We start from the raw sequence: 23,555 nt of genomic DNA, 5'->3' as shown, positions 1-23,555 counted from the left end.
GGGTTCTCAGTCTTCTCAGTGCCACACATAGTAACTTTTCTTTCCTTCACAGCTAAGAAAACAGCTGCAGGAATCAAATTCTACCAACCAAATATCTGATTCCAAATATATCCTTAATCCGTGGTCCTATATAAAGAAAATATATCCCTGTTTTAGACTATTTCTCTTAGGAAGGGAGAGGTGAAGAGTTTTATTGTGGGTTTTCTTTTTTTAGGTAAGAAGAATTAAAATAATAATATAGAAACTTTCTAAAACTCTCTGTAAAGAATAGGAAAAAAGATTGAGACTGGAAAATGCCAATTGCTGGAACTGGACAGAGGAAATGAAAGGAAAAATTGAAAACGTAGTACTCTGGCTACTTCTTTGAAGTCTGAGAGGTATCTATGACAAAGAATGAACATAGGAAAATATTTCAGTTGCATTAAGCTATGCGTGCAGAGAAAGAAATGCAAGAGACAATTCCTATTGCTTGGAATATAGAAGAGACTGCCAAAGTCAGCAAGCCATGCAAGGTACATAAATTCTGCAGGGAACTGAACAATTCATTTATAGTTGCACTAATAAGCTTTAGGTAGAGTCGTATTTCCTGAGTATGCATGTGCAGATCTTGTAGGTGACATGGTTTTTCCTTTGAGCTGAGCAGAGAGCAGCTTTCCTGTCCTGCGAAGTTTTGAGATTTCAAAATGTGCTCCTTTTCCACCAAAGGTATAACTTTTCAGAGAGCCTAGTTAAGAGAAAAATAAAGGTAAAAGGGGAAAAAAAGAGAGAAAAAAAACACCTGGATATCCTGTTTTCTCCACCTATCTTTCCTAAGGTCTGCCAACAGAGTGGTGAGTACAGCTACCACTTGTAAGGACTCAGACCTGGCCTTCCCCCTGCACTTCTCCCCCCACTGATGGAAATGCCCTGATAAACTGCTTAGATTCTTCACCAATAAGTTTCTCACTGAGGTGGAGAGCACCATAGGTTTAAACAGGGACAATTCTGACTCTGGCTCATACCCTGAACCTCAGTTCTCTTTCTTTGACTCATTTTTTATCCTAGAAATGGGAAGACTGCTGCCAAATTTGTATTTGAAACTCACGTGCTTATGCAAAAAAAGTTTTCAGTCACCTGCCTTTTTTCAAAAATAAAGTCTTTTTTTTTTTTTTTTTTTTTGTAAATATCTGGACCCACTTATATTTTTCTTTTTTTCTTTCTTTTTTTTTTTTCTTTTAGTCTGTTTACCATCCTTTCTTTTCTTAAGTAATCCATATGAAAACAACAGACTCCAAATGTGTCATCCACTTTGATGAAGAGTAGTTGGAAAGAGACAAGGACAAGTCATAAATGAATGCTTACCATGTCACTTTCATACTTCAAGATTGCCTTTGTACAACCATATACAGCAACAGCAAATCCCCTCTTCCTCCTTATTTCTCATGATCAGGGGGCCTCACCGTTTGGTAGCCAAGAGCAGAGATTAATCTGACCTATGTGAAGGGTCATGGGAATAACTTCTTTGGATCAAGAGTTCACATTTGGGGGATGCACTGATTCTGGTGATACCATGTTTTCCTCTGGTTGCTTCCAAGTCTTTTGCTATGCCCTTTCATGCTTGTGGCAGGGGCATTACCTCTGTGACTGTGAGGATGCCTGAAGATTTGCAAAATATCTGCTGATGCCTAATGTATTTGCCTGCAGTCTCAGATTGGTTAACAGAGCCCAGCCTGGGGAACAACTCTGTCAGCCTCTGTATTGGTTTTTGCACTCAGTCACACTTTGTTTTTTTTTCTCATGTCGTCTCCTTGTATTCTCTCTATTTCTCCCTTTACTATTGCTTTATTATACAAACAGCAAATGGAAAATGTTGGAGGTAGTAAATGTCTGCAGCTCAATCACCAAATATTACATTTCACTGCAAGCTCTAAAGCTGCCGTTGCTGAAAGAGACATTCAGTACCTTTGCAGCTTGCTTATCTAACTTCATAACCTGTTACATCATCCTGCTGAATATTCTCCCACCTCCTCTCCCCTTCTTCCTTCTCAGAGTCATTGCTGAAATGTCTCTAATCAGAGAAGACTGTGGGTAAAGAGAAGGAATATCTGCTACGAGCCCAGGTGAAGCTGTTGGGGTGTACAGAAGAGTAATGGTAGTGGTAGAATTATATGCCAGGCTTTAAAGCATGCCTTGCAAGTAGTTTCTGCTGGTCAGAAGGAGGGAGGACCACGAGAGGAATGATTAGCTAAAGGGCCAGGATGTTTCAGGGCAGGCTTTGAAGACTGGTCTTAATGGATGGTTTAAGTGGTTTTAATGCATGTTGAGAATTTGCTTCAGAGAAGAAGGATTACACGTGACATTAACTGAGAGTCCAGCAGCGTGTTTGTTATGGCTCATTTTTGGGAGTTATTGAGGAGTTTTATTTAAGGATGTAAATACAGAGAAGTGTCAAGATTGGAGACATTTGCCATAGGCTTCTCGTATAAACATCTGCGCTGAGAGGATGACCTTCCCGAGCTGCTGGGTAATTAATGACATCCACTGCTGCAAGTGTACTGTGCTAAGCAATTTTGGCACTGGGCTAGGGCTGTGCATATGGTTTGCTCTGCTTCTCACTGGCTTGGTAGCAAAGAGCAGGGAGATACAGTGGCTCCACCACCTCCCTGGGCAGCCTGTTGCAATGCCTGACCACTCTTTCTAAAAAGAAATTTTTCCTAATATCCAACTTGAACACTCTCGGTGCAACTTGAGGCCATTACCTCTTGTCCTGTCACTGTTACCTGGGAGGACGACCCTCACCTCACCAAAGCCTCCTTTCTGGCAGTTGTAGAGAGTGATAACGTCTGTCCCGAAATTCCTCTTATCCAGACTGGAAAATTCCAGTTCCTCAGATGTTCCTCATAGGACTTGTGCTCCAGACCCTTCATCAGCATGACTGCCCTTCTCATAGCCACCTGAAGCACAAAATGGCCACCCTAAGCACACAAAACCAAGGGTAGGTTTAATTGAGGACATGTAGGCCACTTGCTGCTCCGTGCAGATGTCTACATGTGTCTAGTGCATCTTCTTGAGGCTGCAGGGCATTTTGTCTCACTTGTGAGAAGGCTGCTCAACTGCAGGCAAGCACCAGCCATGCAGGCAGGGAATGAATCCCTGCTGCCAGCCCATCCTCAGACCCAAGTGACAGTGGTGGCAGACAGTGACAAGCCAGGCAGTGAGAGCACAGTGTACAGGGAAGAAGCTGTGAATGGAATAGCTGGGATGCAGCAGCTGTCTCTCTCATTTCTCTGCCACGTATGAAAGTTGGACTCTATTCCTCATGTAACAAAGGACCAGGAGATTCCATCTATCAGTGTTGGAAAGCATCAGCTATGTCACATTTGGTGCTAATGGTTAAATGCTAAAACTTGCTTGAATTCACTTTTCTTTTATTATTAGCAGACTTTCATAAAACAGTTTTATCTTAAGGTTTTCATTCTAGTTAGTTTTGTGTTGGTTTTTTTTTTTTTCTTTTTTCATTATTCTTGGTTTAACATTTGAGAGAATAAAATGTTACTTTCATAAAAAACTGAATTTCTAGAGTGAAGAACCAAAGCAGGAGGACATCTTGCTTTTCCAGGTAGCTGCTGGACACCATGACTCACCTGCTTTTGTCAGCAGATGGCCATAGAGCCAGATGAACCAGTGCTCATCAAATCTTAGAGCTTTCTTATCTGGGCGTAATTAACTGCATTTAAGAGTCACTGTCATTCTCCAGACTACCAGCCAAAAGTCAGCGTGCCATTTCGTTGACAAATTAATTCTCACAAAGCTGCTCACATAGCCTCCTTCTGCCATCCCTAGGAAGCCTTCCCTGTAGGATGAAGAAGTCAAGCAACAAATGTTTATGATCTGTAACTGCCATGTAAAAATGTCTTTTCAAGCAGTGCTGAATAAAACTGCTTACTCATCACATTTCATGTCTTCATGTCTTCAGAAATATGTTGGCATTCAATCTTGGATAGATATTGCTTGATTCTTCCATTGAGTAATTTCTTTTTGTCTACTCCAGAAGTGTCAGATCTAAGACATGATTTGCAGGGTATTTGTTTTTTGTTTTGTTTTGTTTTTGTTTTGTTTTTGTTTTGTTTTTGTTTTGTTTGTTTTTTTATTTCCCCTACTTCTGCTGATACAAAATGAGTAATTTGCTGCTCAGGAACATGAAACTAACATGACTAATCATCTTGAACTTTTTTTTCTCAAAGACTTTGTCAAATCTGTGCACAGGAATATTATATGGATGAGATGATCATTTCTGACTTGCTCCATGCAGGTTTTTAGCTGTGGCTCTGTAAACATAAACAGAGCTCTGATGAGCAAATTGGCAGGAAACAGCCAGACTGTCTGAGAGGAAGAAAAACTTGGGACAAACATTAAGCATGTGCAGTGATGATTTCTTCCAAAAGAATTTCATAACAGTTTTATTACTCACGTAAATCAGGAGAAATGTGACTCTAGTCAAACAAATCTATTTTTTTTCCTGTTACCTGTAGGAGAAAACTCCAGTATTATTAATATAATAAATCAAAAGTATATCCGTCAGAGTTCCAAGTATTTATAGTTTTCCTATATATTTCTTTAGGAATTTATTTTTCTGTATAACAGATGATGCTGTATAACAGAAGTACTACTTGCTGGGCAAGAAAGTAACTAACAGGTGTAACCTTGGAAACAAGGTGCATTATTGAACATAAAGCAAAGGAATGTTTACTCCTTGCTGTATTTATGCTGAACTTCAACATTTAAATATAAGATGCCTGTATATCGTCTACATAATGTCTTTGTGCCTTAGCTGCTTCTTTTTCTCCATCCAGTGGGTACCCAAAAATTGCAGCTAGAGGAGAAAGGTGTATTTTTGTTCAAGTGCACAAAAGTAGTCACGATGGTCTAACACAGGTACCTAGCACACCGTGTTTCTTTTCTTCCTGCCTTGTAAGTGGAATATCTTTCTTCTTTATTTGGCTGATAGAGGTAAATAAGGCTGGCTTTTGTTGAGCTGGGATGGCTTTTTGTTGAGCTTTGGCAAGGCTTCTGGCTCTGTTCCTATACCTGATAGTGTTGCCAGTAGAGTCCACCCTAACATCTGGTATTCCTCCAGTGGATGGCACAGGAGTACCTAGAGCAGGGCAGAACTGCCAGTCCCATGCTGAGCTGCTGAAGGGCCAGCAATTGCTTCATTTTCCTGCTCCAGTAACTGCTATAGTTCTTTAACAAAGGGCCAGCTGCAGAAATGAGGATCTTTGACAAATAGTACTATTCGTCATTTTGTTTCTCAGCAACTGGTTAACTGGGTCTCTCATTTTCCTAAACTTTTCCACTGGTGCAAACTTTGCCAGGGCACGAGAAGGTTCTCCTGGCTTGATGTCAGAAGTGTGAGCAAAGAAATTTCCCCACAGAATCTTTTTCTTGTGTCTGAGCGTCTTAGTACTTAGTTGCATCAATCTTTCATTCGTCATCTGCTTCACTGTGAAGTCTGGAAATGCGTTAAAGCAAACTGAAATAAGTTCTGAGAAATGACTAATTCTGGAATGAATGTGACAAATTTCATCTTATGTTTGGCTGAACTCCTCCTGAGTGACTAACTGCTCGGAGAGGAATTTCCAATTGTCCTTCTTGAAAATCAGCTTCTTTGAATTAATTCAGCATCCTCTATTTTGATTAAGTATGTGTCAGCTTATTGTTAGTGTGACAGGGAGATATGGGCTGTTTGTTTTCCTTTTAGTATTATACTAACAATCTAATTATGACTCATGCACAATACGTGCCCTTAGTCCATGATAAGGGATGTGAATGAGAATGCATTAACTGGGCTGTGCGTAAACTACCATTGTGATAAAATATTTAAAGACTGAGTAAACAAAGAAGGTACTTTTTCCTCCTCTAACTTCTTAGCAATTCCTCCTCTCTGAGGAGAGACTTTCATTCAAATCTGGATCTCTACTGAAATATGAAAATAAATAAATAAATAGAGATAAAAATACAAGTCCTCTACGCAGTAGCGACACAAGCCCAATCTTATATCTCATCCTCAGTCCCTGATGTGTCTTGTAGATGCCCTGTTTTTGGCTTATTAGAAGTATGATTCTCCCCTATCCTAAGCACTAAGATTAATTTGACAGCATTTAGAATAAATGTGTTACACTCCACCCTACCACCCTTGAAGCATGCCACCATGAGTCTTTCCAACGGGCCAGAAGCTGAGTAGTTCTTTCTGCTACACCCTTGTAGTAGAGAAAACATTGAGACATACTGTATGTAGAATATGTTGCAAGCCACAAAAGAAGCATGTCGTCTCTTTTGGAAAGCATGTTGTTAGTTGGCATTACTTCTTCGCTTTTCCTCGTGCCCATTGGGCAAATGCTTTGACCACATCAGTCTGTGTGAGATAACAAAGCCATTGCAGGACGTCTGAATATATGGAAGCAAAAAAACACAGGAACTTGCAGAAAGAACAAGCAGGTGCAGACAGAAGTACAGTAAAAACACGGGTGACAGCTGTTATTCCTGGTCTGCTGGAGGAGTATGCACCAGCCAGCATCTTCATCATGCTGCATGACATCTCCTGCTCTGGGAAATGAGACGTGACATGGTGACTTTTACAGGGGTGAAACAGTGCCGGAGGTGGTGAGGGGCTGCTGCACCTCTGCCAGTAAACAGCTTCTTCCCAGCACATCTGATTGCCAGGGGATCATAAAGAGAGGGTAGGTTCTTTGGAGAAAACACGCACCAGAAGATTATGCCGTGGACTTGTGAGGCTTGGCAGCTAACCTCTCTATAAACACCTTTTCCACTGGGCAGTGGATTGTAAATAATGAGGGATAGAAGATGAGATATTTATTGGCTGCAGAAAAGGAGTGCTGCTATGACACATGACATTGTGCAGGACAAGTTTTGCTGCCTAGAGAGTGAAGGCTTCTTGCACTTCTCCTTACCCTCATTAGCAGATAATGTATTTGCATTTCTGTGGATTTATTTTTGGTAGAAAAGAAAGACTTTACTGATTTCACAACTGTAAGATTACCCTTTGAGAGCCTTGTATCAAGTGAACTTCTATTCTTTTGGGAATATTAGTATCAAGAGAAGGGAGGTTCTCAAATCATGATTATAAAATAATATTTCTTTAGCAGACAGAAGGCAGGGTCCCATGATACATACAGTCTCCCTTCTCAGCTCAATTTCTCCTGCTGTCAGAAAATCTCCTTTGCACTGAGGGTCCATCAGTTATTTTGCAGGGAGGTGAGCACCGAATGGGTGAAGTCTGAACAAAATTCAGCAATGTGGAATTATCAAAAGCTGACAAAAGTGAAAGGAGTGCAACAAGGCTCTGGTTGCCCACACTGAGAGCTATGGCTGAGAAACAAACAAGAAGCTGATGGTTCCACCTCTTCCTACTGCTATTTCAGAACAGGAAAAACTTATCAGCGCACAATCCTTTGCTGATGATTCTCCATCCCAAAGATTGTATTTGGGATTTTCTTTTTTTTTATTGTAATTTTCCCTTTTAATGAATTTTCTTTCTCTAAAATTGAAGAGGGAATAATGTTTTATGCATCTCACAATAATGTATAAGGTGTCTTAGGCATTTTCACACCACTCACTGTTTCTATTTGAAGATCCAGCAGTAGTTTTCAAAAGGAAGGATTAAAAGTAGTCACAGAAGTTTGGCAACATTTTTTAAATGCCAGAGAAAAAACATGGAGTATCTCATCACCAGCTTTAGACAGTTTTTATCATATTCCTACTTTTCTTCTTGAAATAGCTCTTAAGGTAAAAAGCTGCTTGGTGGTTAAAGAAGGAAAACTAACTTTCCAAAACAAAAGCCCCGTGATAATCAAAATACTGCCATTTCACCTCACTGTTAAAAAGGTCACTGTTTTGGCTGATGGCCACTTTGCAAAGTGATCTGCTTTGTCACTTGAATAAGCTGGCTGGGATCATGAAAAATCCTCAGCTGGAGCAGTAGAGAGAACAAGAGAGCATTACAGCCTGGGAAAGGAACAGAGATTTAATAACACTCATTGCTTGCACAGCATTAAGGTAAGAAAGAGACAACAGAGCGTCTTCCAGAATCCCCACATTAGCTCGAAAAGCAGCTCTGAAACACTGGTTGTGTTTTCTGCTGCAGTTGCCTTGACCTGTGCGGACCGTGTAGCAAGGATGTTGTCCCCAGCAGCCAAGAACAACTAGACAGATGTGCAAATTCATGCTAAAATTTACCCTGGGCCAACAGGGACATTGGAACTCAGCTGGCTGCTCCCTGGGGGCTCGATATGAATGTTGTCTGTGCAGTCAAGTTGTTCTCACTGTTCTGTGCGCATTTGTGCCACGGTGGACATGCCAGGCTCCTGGTGTGCCAGCTGAACGGACTCCAGTTTCTCATGAGGCAGCGGGACTTGTTGGTTGAATAAGGAAACTGTGTTTGAAAGACAGCGCTGAGGCACCAGGACTGGTGGGGGGATGCACTGCGGCTGGGGACAATGGGACCCATCTGGCTGGGAGCCCTTGAACAGAGACAAGGAGAAAAAGACAGACCTGCACGTGAAGAGAATAGAGAAAGAATAGATCAAGAGCTCAGGGCTGCAGGTGGCAGAATGAAACATGATGGTGGGATTGAAAGGCATAGGTCTTGCTGGTGTCATCTATTCAACCGGTTTTTAAAGGGCGTTGCACTTCTTGTAGACCAGTATGTCCACAGCCCTTCTTTTCTTATGGATTTCCAACTGTATACAAAGCAGATCTTGAAAGCTGTTTTTATTTACACCAGATCAAGAGAAACCTCTCTCGATTTTACCTATTTGTGTTTCTTCAGGGAAAATTTTCATTTGTAACGTGTTGAGTTTTTTCTTTTTTTAATTCCTTCTCTGAAATGTACTAAGCTTCTCCTCCTGCTCTCTAGGCACTTGTCCGTTGGGATAGGAAAAGGAAATTAAACAGCTAATGGTTATGCTTTAATTACGCTTTATTGGAGTTAACACAGCTTATGCTCTGCATATGTGCAGCTGAGAGTTAGATACTTAAAAAATCCCGTCTTTGCTATTATGAGTTTATGAGAAAGGAAGCACAAGGAAGATCAATACATCCTCTGTGTAGATTACAAATGGTTCATGACGTATGTCCACAGGAGCTGTTTTTAGTGAGGGTAGTCTAGTTATTATGGATTTGACATGAACTTGGCCTGGTGCCCTGAGGGAATGCAATGTAGGCATAATTTGATCTTCCTGTAATTGTCTATTTAACTTGGCAATCCAGAGTAATTTTTTCCTGTGAAATGAGACCGAGACGTCACTAAAGCAGCGGTCAGATTAATTAATGAGACATAATAATGCTCCTAATAAAAGCTCATGAGCTGAGTCCTCTTCCCTCCCCTTTCCTCTCCTCCCCTGCTGTCCTCTCCCCGCTGAGAATGAAGCTTCCCAGGAATCCATGAGTCACACTTCGTAAAAGAGTTTCTTCTTTAGTTGACGCAAACAATGCGGCAGAGAAAAATAATAAGTGCAGAACCATCTGTTTGATGAAGTCCTTGACATTTTATTTCATTTCCCCCTATTGCATATTAAAGGAAGTAAATAGAAAAACATTTGCTAATTATATCACTGTTTACTGATTGCCGGGTGGCTTTTATTGTATTTATCAAGAGCGCTATCCCGTCCTGCAGTCCTGGCTTCAGCATCCTCCTGCTTTCTGCTTTGTGTGAGAGGGGCATGACAGCAACCTCGAGCTCTCTGTAAGGCTTTTGGGCCAAGCAGCTCACAGAGGGCTGGAAATGTGTTCCTCCTGTGCAAGCGGAGGAGGTCATGGGACACCATGGATGTGGTGTAAGTGGCTGAGCTTATGGCAGAGCACAAAGCAAGAGATCCAGCTGGAGTCTTGACCCTGACGTTGGAAGTTAGAGGAGAAACCATAAAATCATAGAATCATTAAGGTTGGAAAAGACCACTAAGGTGATCTAGTCCAAGCATCAACCCATTGCCACCATGACCAATAAGGTTGCCTTTCCCTTTTGTGGGGCCAGGACTCTGTGCTCAGTGTCTTGGCTCTCCACTTCAGCTCAGTAAAGCCTACAGGGAGGTTGAATAGCAGTGTTTTACTGTGACTTTGATAGCCTGAGAGCAGCGTCCATTTGCCCTTTTGAAATAAATTTGGACTGGCCACTCTTGCTTTGTCCTTCCCAAAGTCTTGGTTAATGAGCTTGTTTCCCTGTCTAGTTCCCTTTGTAGGTATGCTTTTGTGGCTCAGAAGCAGTGCTTGGATGGTATGAGGGCTGAATATAAAAATGTAGAGTCTCCCCCCTCCCTCTGTCTGGGATTTGGATTTGGATAATGACCAGGGCTAGGCAGTGCTGTTTGAAAACAAGTTGGTGGCCTAAGGCCAGTTATATTAGGCAGCTATTTCTCTTGCAAAATTTGAGCTTTTGGCACTCATTAAAAGTCACAGCAATTAATCAAAAGGCTGTGAACTCAAGTCATTTTTCTCCCACTGCACCATGTAAGGCTAGTGTGAGAGAAGCTTGGTCTAGGCCATCACAAGGAAGGGAAAGATTTGCAGTGCCAAGGAGGACATGGTGACCTTTTCTAGGGGTAGGAACACTAGGAAATGCAGAAACGTCAGCTTGCCTTTGGATGAGAATTCAGTGTTGATGAAAGAACCTATTTCTAGTTATTTCCTTGGGTACAAATTAATGAGTTTTCCAGCCCACCATTTGGAGAGATTTAAGGGATTTTATTACTTATAATTCCATGAAGATTCTATCAGTAGCTCTGGTTGTCCTGATGGGCTGGATGTTTTGAATCTCCCCTTTAACATCAGTTTTTTCAGACAGGTTTATGTTCTCTTGTGCAGTAAAACTCTCAATTGAGAACACAAATAGTGGAAGATATATTTCTTCATGTCTCCAGCCCATGGTGACACATACTCAGACTTGGCTCCAAGGGGTGCAGACTGCACATTGGTTTGTGCCCTTTAAAGTTCTCATGAAAGGGATTATTTTAAGACTACAGGAACGTGGCTCTCTGACTGTGGAGAGTTCCCAAAAGTTCACACTACTGCTTGAAGCACCCAGGACAAGAAAACTCTTCCCTACAGGAGGCCACAAATGGCAAGATTTCCCCCAGACACTGGGTAAAAAATCTGGGAGAGTTCAAAATTGACATGCTGGATGGGATCCATTTATTACATTTACTATTGATGAGACACAGTAATGTAGCTTACAAGGATATAAGCAGTCATAAAGCAATCTTCTCTCAGGTACAGAAAGGCTTGCTATTGGTTCCCATTTCACATTGTATAGAGGAGTATGAGGGACTGTAGCAATGGTCGTAGCTGGTGGGTATAAATGCAAGCATGTTTCTTCACGGTTTCACTCATTCTGTCTGGTGGTCTTTTATGGCTTTCAATCTGCAAATCCTTTTTTGAAACACGATTATATGTGAAAGAGCAGCAGTAGTCAGCTTCTAGTTTGTTATGGCTTCTTTGATGTTTTTTCTTTCTTGAGGATCTTTTATATTATGCTAATATTTTATTGATTCAGATGAAATCCTAATTGGAAGGAAAGCACTTCTGCCTCTTGGCATTAGATATAAGGTCCAGTAGTCTCCACATTGTGTTTTCTGCTTGTTTCCTGCAGTGCTTTAGAAATGAAATGAAGGATAACTGATGTGATAACTCCATTTTATATTACTTATATTAAAGAATCTTGAACTAAGAAAGCTAAATCTTGAGTATTCAAAGAGTTTCCAGTTTTCATCCTATGAAACTATGGGCTACGGCTGTGTCATGGTGTGATATGTTGTCAAGCAACATTTCATGTAAGCATTCATAACGAAGCCATGTAACATTTCTTTACTTTGAATTTGCAGAAATTGGGATGGATTCCAGTCACTGAAATGACATAAGTTTACTTAATTTTATTTTTACTCAAAGCATTTCTCACTTGATAAAAATTGCTGTGTTAAGGGGAGGCTGTCAGTGTGTGCGTAATGGTCTCACTAAATATTCAGAAAAGACATTGGCTGTTTAGACTTTTCATTGCTTGCTTCCTCTTGCTGCCATTTGGGTCTATCATAGAATTATAGAATTATTAATGTTGGAAAAGACCTCTAAGATCACCAAGTCCAACTGTTCACTTACCAGCAATATGGCCCTTTAACTGTGTCCCTCAGTGCCACATCTCCATGGTTCTTGAGCACCTCCAGGGACAGTGATTCCATCGCTTCCCTGGGCAGCCTGTTCCAAAAAACACATTGGGATTTGATTCAGAAGATATGCAGCCAACCCAGGTTTGATTACAACTGTGCTAGGACTAGCACTGCTACTGAAACTAAGGAAATTCACAACTTGTTAATGATTTAGATCTGCTTCTTTAAGTCTCAAGGACCTTTTACTTGAATAGAATATCTGGGATGAGACCCAGCCCTAAATTCCCATATGGTCAAACATATGCAAAGGTGTGATGTACAGATGAATGAATCACTCACTACAATTAGATAGCAAGCCCCTGCCCTCATCATCAGAGTGATATTCTGCACATGTCTGTAGATGCACACTGCCTATTTCTTTCTAGTAAGGGTAAATAGGTGACAGAGCATCCCTTCTCCTTGTTACTTGTCCCAGTTTTCAAAAGCAGCCGTGGCTGCCTGTAAAGTTCTTGTAGCATAAAGCAGAAGGAGGCACAGCACCTGGGTTACAGGACCAGGCAGAGCTGCACCTGTGGGAACGATGAGGAAGAAATGCTGATAGCTTCTCCACCAGTTGATAAGTACCAGTGTGCCCTCAGAGGAATCCAGTCCCTATTCCAACAGGTTGATATCAGGAGAAATTTCTCCTTAGAAAGAGCGGTGATGCAGTGGCACAGGCTGCTCAGGGACGTGGTGGAGTCACTGTTTCCAGAGGTGTTTGGACTGTGGAGATTTGGCATTGAGGGACATGGTTAGAGGGCAATATTGGTGGTAAGTGGATAGCTGGACTAGGTGGTCTTAGAGGTTTTTTCTAACATTAATGATTCTATAATCCTGTGTCCAGCAGAGGAAACATGAGGTTGCAGCCAGCAGTAGGAAGAAGAGGAAGAAAGAGGGCTTTGCTCCTCTGCAGAGCAGCTGGATCCCACCTGCCAATGGACGAAGGCTGTATCATTCCTTCAAAAAATGCTTGGCTTGCTTGGGCTTGACTTGGATGCATTGGTGTAGTTCCTGGTTTTGACATTCCCCTGTTTGCAAGCTAGCATAAGCAAATATGTTCTTTTGATCTCCCATGCAGCTTTGTGATACTATACATGCAGGTCCATGCTTTCTTTCACAGATGTCAGGCTCAGCTGCCACATGGGACCTTTGAGAGAAACTGTTTTGTGTGTTTTTAAAGGAAAATTACCCAATTATTTTGATGGAGTTAATGTGGAGATGGTGACCTTAACATACAAAGCTGCTCTGCTGCAAATGTTCCAAATACATTATGTGCTCTGCTAACGCCGCTGACAGGTTCTGCATGATTAATAGTGTTTATAAAGCATGTACAAGATTTTGGGAAGCCTAGGATTGAAGAACTGGTATGGGATTTATTTTGTACTAAACATGATAAATATATAGTTGGACTTGGATGTTTTTTTCTTTCTAGAAATGACTTAATGATGGAAGAGAAATTCACTGATTCATTAAATGAGCTGTTTAATTTTTCTTGCAAGAAAAATAAAAGCAGAGCATATTGTTAATGGTTGATCCAATACGTGCACTTAGATTGATCACTTTTAGAGGAAGACTGATGTTTTTAATGCATGGTTTTTACTTCAAGGCTGGCCTGGTTCCTGTTCTCTGGAAGGCTGTAGGGACTGTCAGCAGCGCCGGGTCATGGTATTGCCAGGAGCCACACACAGTTCAGGGAAAACTCCAGAGTGATGTGTAGGGAATAGAGGCAGGTGTTTAAATAGAGAAAAAGGTGGAAGGGGTCTTATTTGTGCTACCGTGAGGATGGTGTGAAGGACATTACTCAAGGAAACAAATACTCAAATATAAGTTTCTTGTGTCCACTCCAGGGATGTCTCAGATTGTTCTTGGCTTTATTTTACAACCAAACACCATGTCTTGCTGTACAGGGCTCTCCCTTTTCCCCCCTGAGGCTTTGGCAGGGCTCCCTGCCCTCCCACACATACTTCACTGCCCTGCAGGACGCCATGAGCCTGCCCCACGGCTGCAGCTCACAAACCTGTCCAATTGAGGGCTCCAGGGGAGCCTTTCCTCATTTCCAGCTGTGCAAGATGGGCAGAGGAACCCCCTCATGCAAAGCTGAGCAAGTGCCCATGTGGTCACCTGTGGAGCTCACCTAGAGGTCTCTCATATGCAGGGATAGAGAAGCCGATGTGTTGGCTAGGTTGTGCTAACGTAACGTTTATGGCCACAAATTATCAGCCAACAGGACCATTTCTATATCACCTCATGGCTAAAGCTGCAACACATTTAATTGGATCCAGTGACTACTTATTGAGAAGATAAGAAAGCAGATTACATTAATGCTCCTTAACACACTCCGGCAAGGCAAAAGCACTAAGAAATGCATGCAAACTATGACTGAGCACAATGAATAGAGTAAGAGCATTGATCTTTTGCCTTTCATACTACCACACACATCAAAAACAATAATAACCCATGAGCAGTTCTTGCTCCAGCTCTCCGCTGAGCCAGAACTTGCAAGAAGTACTCAGTACTTTCATCGTTAGCTGTGTGTTCACTGCCATACTGATTTTAGAAGGCTCAAGGGGAAAACAAAAGCATCTATAAAGGCATTCTAATTTTTAACATAGGCTTGGGCTTTGATTGTAAAATGTATCTCATTTGGCCATCTCGGTTTTTAAACTTCATACCATTCCCTAAATTCATCACTTGCTGCAGCTGCTCACCACTTAGCACCTGTGCCTTTACTCCCAAGAGACTCCAGGCTGAACCAGAAGATTTTATAGGCACTGAGGCTAATGGCTAAACTTTCAAGATTTGTTTTTCAAATAAATGCCCTTTCTTTCCACATTATACTTTCAGCAAGCCGGAATGGTTAGAGGTTGCTTATGAGAAACTCACCATAAGGCCCTTTAACGTGAAGATCTAAAGAGAAACAGATTGAATTCCCTTTACAGAGCGAGAGCTTTAAAGAACAAACACTTATTGAGTATCTCATTTCTGCATTAAATACTGAGGGTCTTTAAGTACAGATTGCAACTGATCTTAATGAAGGGAAGTGAGGGATGGATTCCTCTGTATTTCACTGTGAAAAAGAGAAAGTAGAATTTGTCTTCATAGATTCATAGAATAGTTTGAGTTGGAACTTGGATTCCTTTTGTTTTTATTTTTGTGTAGCTTGTTTCAATTCTGTGCTTTTCCTGCACGTATGCTTCTTATCCTTGCTGTTTTGGCACCTGTTTGTCACATACACAGATATCCTTAACAGTTGAGATAGGCTTGAGTGAATATACTGCTGGAGGAGAGAGGGAAGAAAACATGGTTGTTCCTCTGGGTCTCTGCATGGGGAGCTGAAATCTCCCAGCAGAACAGCTGAAGTCTGCCCAAATCAGACCTGCTAGTACTTGAGGCTTCCTAGTGCTCAGCACCTGCCAACATCAAGGCAGTTCCTCATTTATTTGAGATGGGAATCTAAATCAGAACTGAGGAGCCCAAACCTGTTACAGATGGACTTCCACAAGGGCAAGTGTATGGAGTAGCTATTTTCCAGCTACCCAAAATCCTCCCTATGGGAAAAATCACACATCAGGAATAAACAAAATCAGAGCTAATAACTCTTCAGGCTTCTGGGTAGTGTGCAGGTGTGGTTTAGTACCCATCCAGTTTCAAATATCCACACGTGATCCATAATTTAAGAATTGGCAATAATTTGTCACCAATTACATGACATGTATTAAATCTGTTCAGACTGCTCAAATCTGTCATATGTCAGTAACACCACACAGTAAGTTCCTGGTCTTGTTTAACTAAAATCTTATGTAAGATAAAGATTAAATGCCTCAAGTTAGCTCTGCTATCTTTTAAATGTTACTACATGCAGCTGAAATAAATGGCAAACTCTCCATAACGTAAAGATTTTATCTACTAAGTTTTATTATTTACAGCCTTGAGGTTTCTGCAACAACTTCATATTTCACCTGTATATATACTTTGCTGCAGAGCGTAGCACTTGAGAAATATGAGCGTATTTATGGTTTATCTTATTACCCCTTCTTGCAGTTGAGCCAGAACAATAAACAGCACTAACTTCTCTTTTGCTGTTAATTGTTATTCAGAGATTGTTAGATGACTTCATCATGTAGTATGAATTCACCATGAATCACTGCAACTGAAAGGAGCAAGAGGGAAGAGGAAGCCATTATTACGCAATATATTATCGAATGAACTGTAAAGATTTCCAACATCCCTTTAGAGAATATTCTGCATGAACAGTACTTTCCTTGCAAAGAATTATGATACACATTCTTTTTCTTTCTCTCTTTCTCTCCCTTTTTTTGACCACACTGTAAACCATTCTTAGAAAACTCCAGGGAAAATATTTTTAGTCCTTATTCCTGGTATAGTTGAAAATCTGTTCCTTCTCTCCTGTAAGGGGAAAAGCAACTCTGTCTGTGCTGATGTGACAACGAGATGAGGTCCTGTTCCAAACTTGCCCTGTTTCAAACTTCTGGACATGGTTGTGCAACAGTTTCCCTCTCACCTTTCAGAATTTCTGCCATCCTCCAGCAGAAATAACTTGAATGTGTTTCTTGCAGAACACCATACACACTTTGGCTTCCTCTGTGCATAGAAAGTACCTAGCATACTTTTTGAAAGCTAGGTCAGGGATGTGGGTGTAAGATTAGATAAGGAGATCCTCAGCCTCTCCAAGGGAATTAAGTGAAGAATGTTCCATAACAAGTGCATGAGTCATCATTAGCTCCACCTCAATCTCAGCAGCAATTATTGCTTCTTTTCTTGAGCCTTTGTGTTTTCCTAATTGAATTGCACACTGTCTTGCAATAACACTGAATCCTTTGTGGAATGGATATTTACTGATACTCTGCATCCTGTATTCAGAATCCTGTAATGGATTGTTCTCAACTGCTGCCCAGATGGGAGCTCATCTGGAAATATTTTAAATCCTTCCTCTAGGACAGACTATTCACTTGTTACCGCTCTAAAGAGATTTCTTCTGAAAGAAGGAAAAGCACATTTCTGGTGCAGTGCAAGAAGGAAAACCCAGTGGCCTGAGTGGCTGAGAGTTTTTATGGGATGTAAGGGCCTGCTGGGAAGATGCCTTAGATCCTCACTCAAGTGAATGCATCTTCTTGCATACTGGGAAAAGTCTCAATGCCAGTAGATCTGCCCAGGGAAGACAAAAAGGATTTTGCAATGTTTTTTCTGTTAAGATCAGTACAAATAGGGTATGATGCCAGTGCAGCCAACTGGATGCACATCAGTGCAATACTGATGCAAAAGGGAATTCAGCAGAAATGTTTTCCTCTCAAGGCATCCTTGTTCCCTCAGGAATTAGCCAATGCTTTCAGAGAGAGAAATCTGCTGTCCCTTTGTGTGTGGAGAAAGAAGGCAAAAGACAGCTGCCAAAAGCTGTGAAACCCTACCCCACACTTCCACGCTCCCTGCTTCTGAGAGATCTCCTGAAGAGGCTGTTTTGGGAGAAGCAGCATTTTTTTTTCTTGCTTTGTGACAACAAACCTTCCCAGGGCAAGGCATGGATCCTCTTTGACCTCTCCTGTCTCCAGCTTCCACAGTTTAGTGGTGTTTTGAATTTGGGGTCTGAAACTTTTTCTTGTTTCCTCCTGGAATCCACTTTTCAAAGCAGACTCAGCATTTGTTTCCAGCTTCAGTCAGTGGCAATGAAAGTTTGAATTGTCATTTCAGGCTTCTAGCTATTCCCCCTCATCTCTCCTCTTTGCTTTATGCAGACCTTAGATGATCTGTTTCTGCAAGTGACTGCTCTGTGTATTTCTCTTCTTCTGTTGTCGTGGGCATTTAAAGTTAAATACATAAAATATAAGTATCTAGGGACCTTATAGAAGGCAATAATTCAAGACCAGACTTCTTTGGATCAGAAAATTGTCTTAAGTGAAGGATTCGTATGCGACATGCCAAGAATATACCATGACTAGTGGGAGATATTTCTCTTATGGGAAGACTTTGTGACTCACTATTACATGTGGGTTAATTGCACAGTGCAAGCCCTGAGCCCACACCTGTGGTGATGGCAGGTTGTAAGCACCCTCAGCGCTGCAGTGTGGTGTTAAACAGTGTCTGTGTGTTACTGCCAGGCTGGGTTCGTCTGCCTGAATGGAACCATAGAATCACAGAATCGTTAAGGTTGGAAAGAAAAACTAAGATCACCTAGTCCAACCACCAACCCACCCCCACCATGCCCAGTGACCCATGTCCCTCTGAGCCATATTCATACAGTTCTTGAACATCACCAGGGACAATGATTCCACCACATCCCTGGGCAGCCTGTGCCGATTCCCACTGTGTGTTATCACTCTTTTTGAGAGGAAATGTCTCCTAATATCCAAACCAAACCTCCGATGACACAACTCGAGGACTTTACCTCTTGTCCTGTCACCGTTACCTGGGAAAGCAGGCCAAACCCCAGCTGCCAGCCCTCTGCCCACTCCTCTCCAAAACACCAGGAAAGTCTGCACCTATCCAGGCATCAAAGCAGCTGCTCTGGATCCTGTATCCACTGACCATAGGCAGCTATCTGAAGGATGTGTTTATCCTACAGAAGTCATGGCATCTTCTTCCTTACCCAGTAACTCAAGTTTGTGCCTCAAAAATTGTCCCACAAGCAGAAAAAAATCTCTTTGATGGGCTTTGAGTTTGGTGAAAGTTGCTGATGGAATGAAAATTGCTTGTTGCTGTGCCTGTCTTTGTGGTTTTACTCTTGAAGGGCAAGCTGTCTCATCTCCTTTTGGTGTTAGTCTTTTCTAGGGCGGCACTACTATCCCTTTGGACATTCATGGCAAAGTAATTATCAGGCTATTGATAGCAAGAAAAGCTGAGGAAAGGGTGTGTGGTAATCTCTGTGAAATGGCTGCTGCCTCTATTTTGCAGAATTTGGCAGTCTCCCAAAAGGAAGCTAATTACTGCTCTTATTTTTTTAATCTCTCATATTCAGGTGGGTGAGCAACACCTACGCAAAGCTGAGGTGGCTCAAATATTACTTTGGCATACAAACTCAGATGTACCTTTCCAGGGAACCTGCTTTGGCAGGGGGGTTGGACTCGATCTCTGGAGGTCCCTTCCAACCCCTACAACTCTGTGATTCTGTCATACCTCTTGGTGACTCGAACACAGCAGGGTTTTGTAGACACAATATGTTTTCACTGCTGTTTTTTAAACAGATAGATTAATAGATTTTAAGACTGCAATAAATCCTTGTGATTCTCTGGTCTGACCCTTTTTATTGCAAAAGCCACAGATTTTGTCCAGTGATTCTGGCCTTCAGCCCAACAGACTGTTTTCAGAGTGGGGCATGTCTCTTCAGAAATGCATTTGCTCTTCAGCTGGAGACCACAACAAACAGAGGGTACCACAGCCCACAGTAACCTGCTCCAAGTGACTTACTCACACTCTTAAAAGCATACAGCTTGTTTTCCAATGAAAAAACTGCAGACTTGCAAATTTTATCCACCGGATCTCCAAAGGAAGGATTCTAGTGTTCACTTTCTTCTCTTCACAGATGTGTTTGAGGGCAAGGCAGCCAGTTACCTCTTAGCTCTTTCTTTCCTATGCTCTTTCTACTGACTTCTTTCAGATATTCATGATAGAGGTTTCAGAGGACTAGGCTGCTGCACCATACTGCAGGTGAACACATTCAAGCCAATCTGGGAAGTACGTAGCCCAGAAGACACTGCACATGGGCCTGCACAGAAGTGTGTGGTCTGGGCTGAGCCCCATGGCTGTTTTGTTATGTTATGGCTGTCATTAGTGAGTTTGTAAACAATGCCTTTACTACAGTGCCTTTACTACAGGGGAGATGAAATGTAATTCTGGTAACTCTTCTCTAAACCTTCATCGTATTTGCTACAAAGGGGGCTTTGTAGAGATGCTTTCCCTCCCTGCCGTGGGCAAGAAGGACTAGAGCAGAACTGCAGCATCCCCTTCCTTCCCAGCACACAGGCACACCTTGGCAGTTGTGGTAAACCTGAGGAAGCAGTGGCATTGGGGAAGTGAGTTCCCCTGCTAGATGAAATGTCAGAGAAGGAGAGCATCTCTGTAGTATCTCTGGTATGTTTTATAGGTGTGAACACAAGGGATGGATGGAGAGGATGTCTTTGAGTAGCTTTGCCTTGGCCTCATCTTTGTGGCCAAGAAAAGAAATAGGACCTCCTAGTCCTGGGATGGAGTAGTGCATTGGTTGCTCTTGGAGACATAACAGTGGCAAGGCACAAGGGGGGCCAGGAGAGAAGGGAACTGCTGTAGAGCAAGGAGGCTGAGAGTTCTTCCTTCCAAGCGAGCCACTGGGTGCACTCAGTGCACTCTCAGCCAGGACTCTCTCCAGAAGCATGGGGGGTGGGTGATTAGGGAAGGGGGCCTGCTTTCCCTTTACAGTACCGTGGCAATCCTCAAGACAAAAGGCAGCACACACGAGTAAATGAGCATGAGCACTTGCTTTCTGCAAGGGCTATCAGTGAGCTACAGTGTGCGTAAAGGCAGGCTTGTGATTTCTCTTGCCGTCCCACTTGCTTTGACATTAAGCACAGATAGCCTCTGCTTTGAGGACTGATAGAGAACTGTGAGCTGATCTGGTATTTTCAATTCCTTCTGAGTGCCAAGAACCCTGTCCCAAGTTGCTTAAGATAACCAGATGTTTAAGTGACCTAGACACTTGTCTAAGTGGTGCTGCAGCCTGCGCCGAGCTGTGCTGCACTCCGGGTGTCCTTTATTCTGCTTTGGCTTGTTTCCCTGGTGATTTCCCACCAACTTCAAAAAACGATCTGGCCCATTGCTATTTTGAAATTTAAGTTTGATTCCCTAGCCTAATAAATGGAGGGCTGATTAACTGATTTGATTGATTGTAATTTGTTTTCCAGTCAGCCCTTCCTGGCTTTTTTCTATGTGACTCAACAAAACTTGCTTTTTGATAAAATGTTTTGGGTAAAACTAAGCAAGAAGAGGGAAAGAGGAAGGGAGAGAAGGCATGCAGAGTGCTGGAAGCTTTGGAAGCATTCCTCTGCGGGAAAACCAACAAAGGACGGTACCAGGAAACCACGTATTAATTTCCCACCCCACCATTAGCCTGACACCTGTTAGCCCTGACCATTACCCAGAGCTGCGGGGAAAAGGCTAATCTCTACCACATTTATATCAACAAACTGGAACAAAAAAGCTGCCTAATTATCCCATTGAACCTGTGTCAGCTTTAAGGCCGGCTCAGTTTCCCAGGCTGGCTGTGTGCCAGCCCCAGCAAGCTGGGGTTCATAAGCTCCATGCTAATGACAACGTCCTTTCATTCCAGCAGCGGCATAATTGCCAAAAGCAGTTTACAGACTCATTATTTTTATGGTCATATTTCAGATGACAGAGTCAAAGGTCAGCCCAGGGTTTACATGGCAGTGCATTGGAAATGGGGTCGTTTAGCAAAGCTATTGCATCTCAGTGATAACGGTAGAACACCTAAAATAGCTGCCCGTATTTTCCTGGCTGTCAGAGAAGTATAGCTGAAGAGGGAAGCAAAAAAGATGAAAATGGAATGAATATGGCTAAATATTTAGAGGCTCCGCTACACCTTTTTTTCTGTATTGCTCAGTAGGGCTTGGTGGCAGATTATTGGAAGATATTGGAAAGATATTGGAAAGATTATTTTCCCCCAGGCATTTCAGCCAAAAGAGGAGAGGAGTGGTTGTTGCAGTGCTTTACCTTGATTTACAGCAGGAGCCTGTATCCAAAACTGAAAAGTATTTTGGCTTTTTGGCCCCTTCTTGGACACTGGTTATACCTGAATTCAGTGGAAGAATTCAGGTTTGGACCAGGGCTTTCTCGCAATGGCACTGACCATTCAAGTTGATTGTCTGCTTCAAGTCTGCTTTGAACAATAAATTCTTAGGCAATGAATCATACTTACCATGTACAATTTAAAAAGGCCTATCTCTTTTTTGTTCATTCTTAAAAAAAAAAAAAAGTTCCTCCCCAAAAGGAAGAAGTCCAGGCATTTACCTTTTTTGCCAGTGGGAAAATATGGCAGTGAAGAAAACTGCCAAGTCAACTCTCCGTTTGTCTCTGAATGTCTTTGAAGCAGTGCATAAGGTCTAAATTAAGGGCATGCTTGGATTTCTGGCCATTTGTGCCAGGATTTCCTTGACAAGCGAAGTTTTGTGTGAGCAGGAAACCCCAAAACACCATCCCCCATGCTGAAGGGAACGTTGTGCCTGTGGTGCTCCTGGACCACACGCAGCAGCGCTGGATCACTGCTGAATGGGGAGAACCAATAGGTTTGCACAATGCTAAAGCCTAAAGCTTCAGTACAGGTGCCTGTGCATGCATGCCTACAATAAATTAAATGCTTCACTTAATGCACCAACCTGAATGAGTACCGCAGGCCTGGGTTTTCCTGTAATATTCCTTGGCTGCAGGATCTGACTAATGAGATGTATGCTTATACGTAAAGCATTAAGAACACAATTGACAGTGGCACACAGAGAAAATCACTGTCAGTCGGCATTAGTTTGATGACTAATGAAGTTTGGTCTTTCTTTCTCTTTTTTAATTCACTTTTTCCCCATCCACACTGGGGTTTTGTCATCGCAGCCTGTTGAAGAAGGAAAGGAACATCTACACATTTTTCTGCTTCTGTGGTTTCTATGGCTGTCAGCCTGGCACCAGTACGTAGTTCCCAGATAACATGACACTGCCACTGAATATAAAGAGAGAGGAAGTAAACATTGAAAGAGCTAAGATGTGTGTACCAATATAACAGCTTAGGAAAATAGAAGCACTCTTTTTCTTGCAGCCCATCTTTCCATTCTTTGCTGTGGTGATTTCCACATGGACCCGATGACCACTAGTTCCACTCATGGAAACTTCAAAATGAAATTTGTGTAAAGCAGCTTGTATTTCATGGGTTTCTCTGTGAAAGCATATTCAGACAGTTCCATATCTGGTTAAAACTTGACTCCAGTTGTTGTTACTTGTACCTGTCTCAAATATCAAATCTTTGTGCTGCAAAACTCACTGAAGGTGATTTCCATTTCCAAGGAAAAATACAAATGAAGAATGATCTTAGGCAGAACTCATGTATCAAGCACCAATATGTGATGTGGAAGTTAAGGGAAGGGCGCAAAAGAAGTATTACTAAAAATACTTCTCTCAGCTTCTTTCACTGTGTGTATTGAAAAAGCAAATGAAAGCAGCATCTCTCTTTAAATTACAGTTGAACTGTATTTACTATAGTAAAACGACAGGAGCTTGATGCATTATATAATAATAAAAAATATGCCAGTTTATTAAGTCAAACAGTAAAACTATCGGCAGTCTCAGCTCTCACACAGTAACATGGCATACCTTTCTGAC

At 42.0% G+C, this 23,555-nt stretch overlaps 1 long non-coding RNA gene across 1 annotated transcript in view; it reads left to right on the top strand.

Annotated features, from left to right (window-relative positions):
- The first annotated feature begins 7,962 nt into the window (after positions 1-7,962).
- Positions 7,963-23,555, top strand: part of LOC128083695 (uncharacterized) — a 96,815-nt gene continuing 81,222 nt past the window's right edge. The window contains exon 1 of the long non-coding RNA XR_008208158.1: positions 7,963-8,055. This is a non-coding gene — a long non-coding RNA (uncharacterized LOC128083695). The remainder of the gene's footprint in view (positions 8,056-23,555) is intronic.

Source organism: Tympanuchus pallidicinctus, unplaced genomic scaffold (assembly GCF_026119805.1).
Source record: "Tympanuchus pallidicinctus isolate F22 unplaced genomic scaffold, pur_lepc_1.0 scaffold1, whole genome shotgun sequence".
Taxonomy (NCBI): Eukaryota; Metazoa; Chordata; class Aves; order Galliformes; family Phasianidae; genus Tympanuchus; species Tympanuchus pallidicinctus.
Note: the sequence above shows the minus strand (reverse complement) of the source record. Positions and strands in the feature narration are given on the sequence as shown.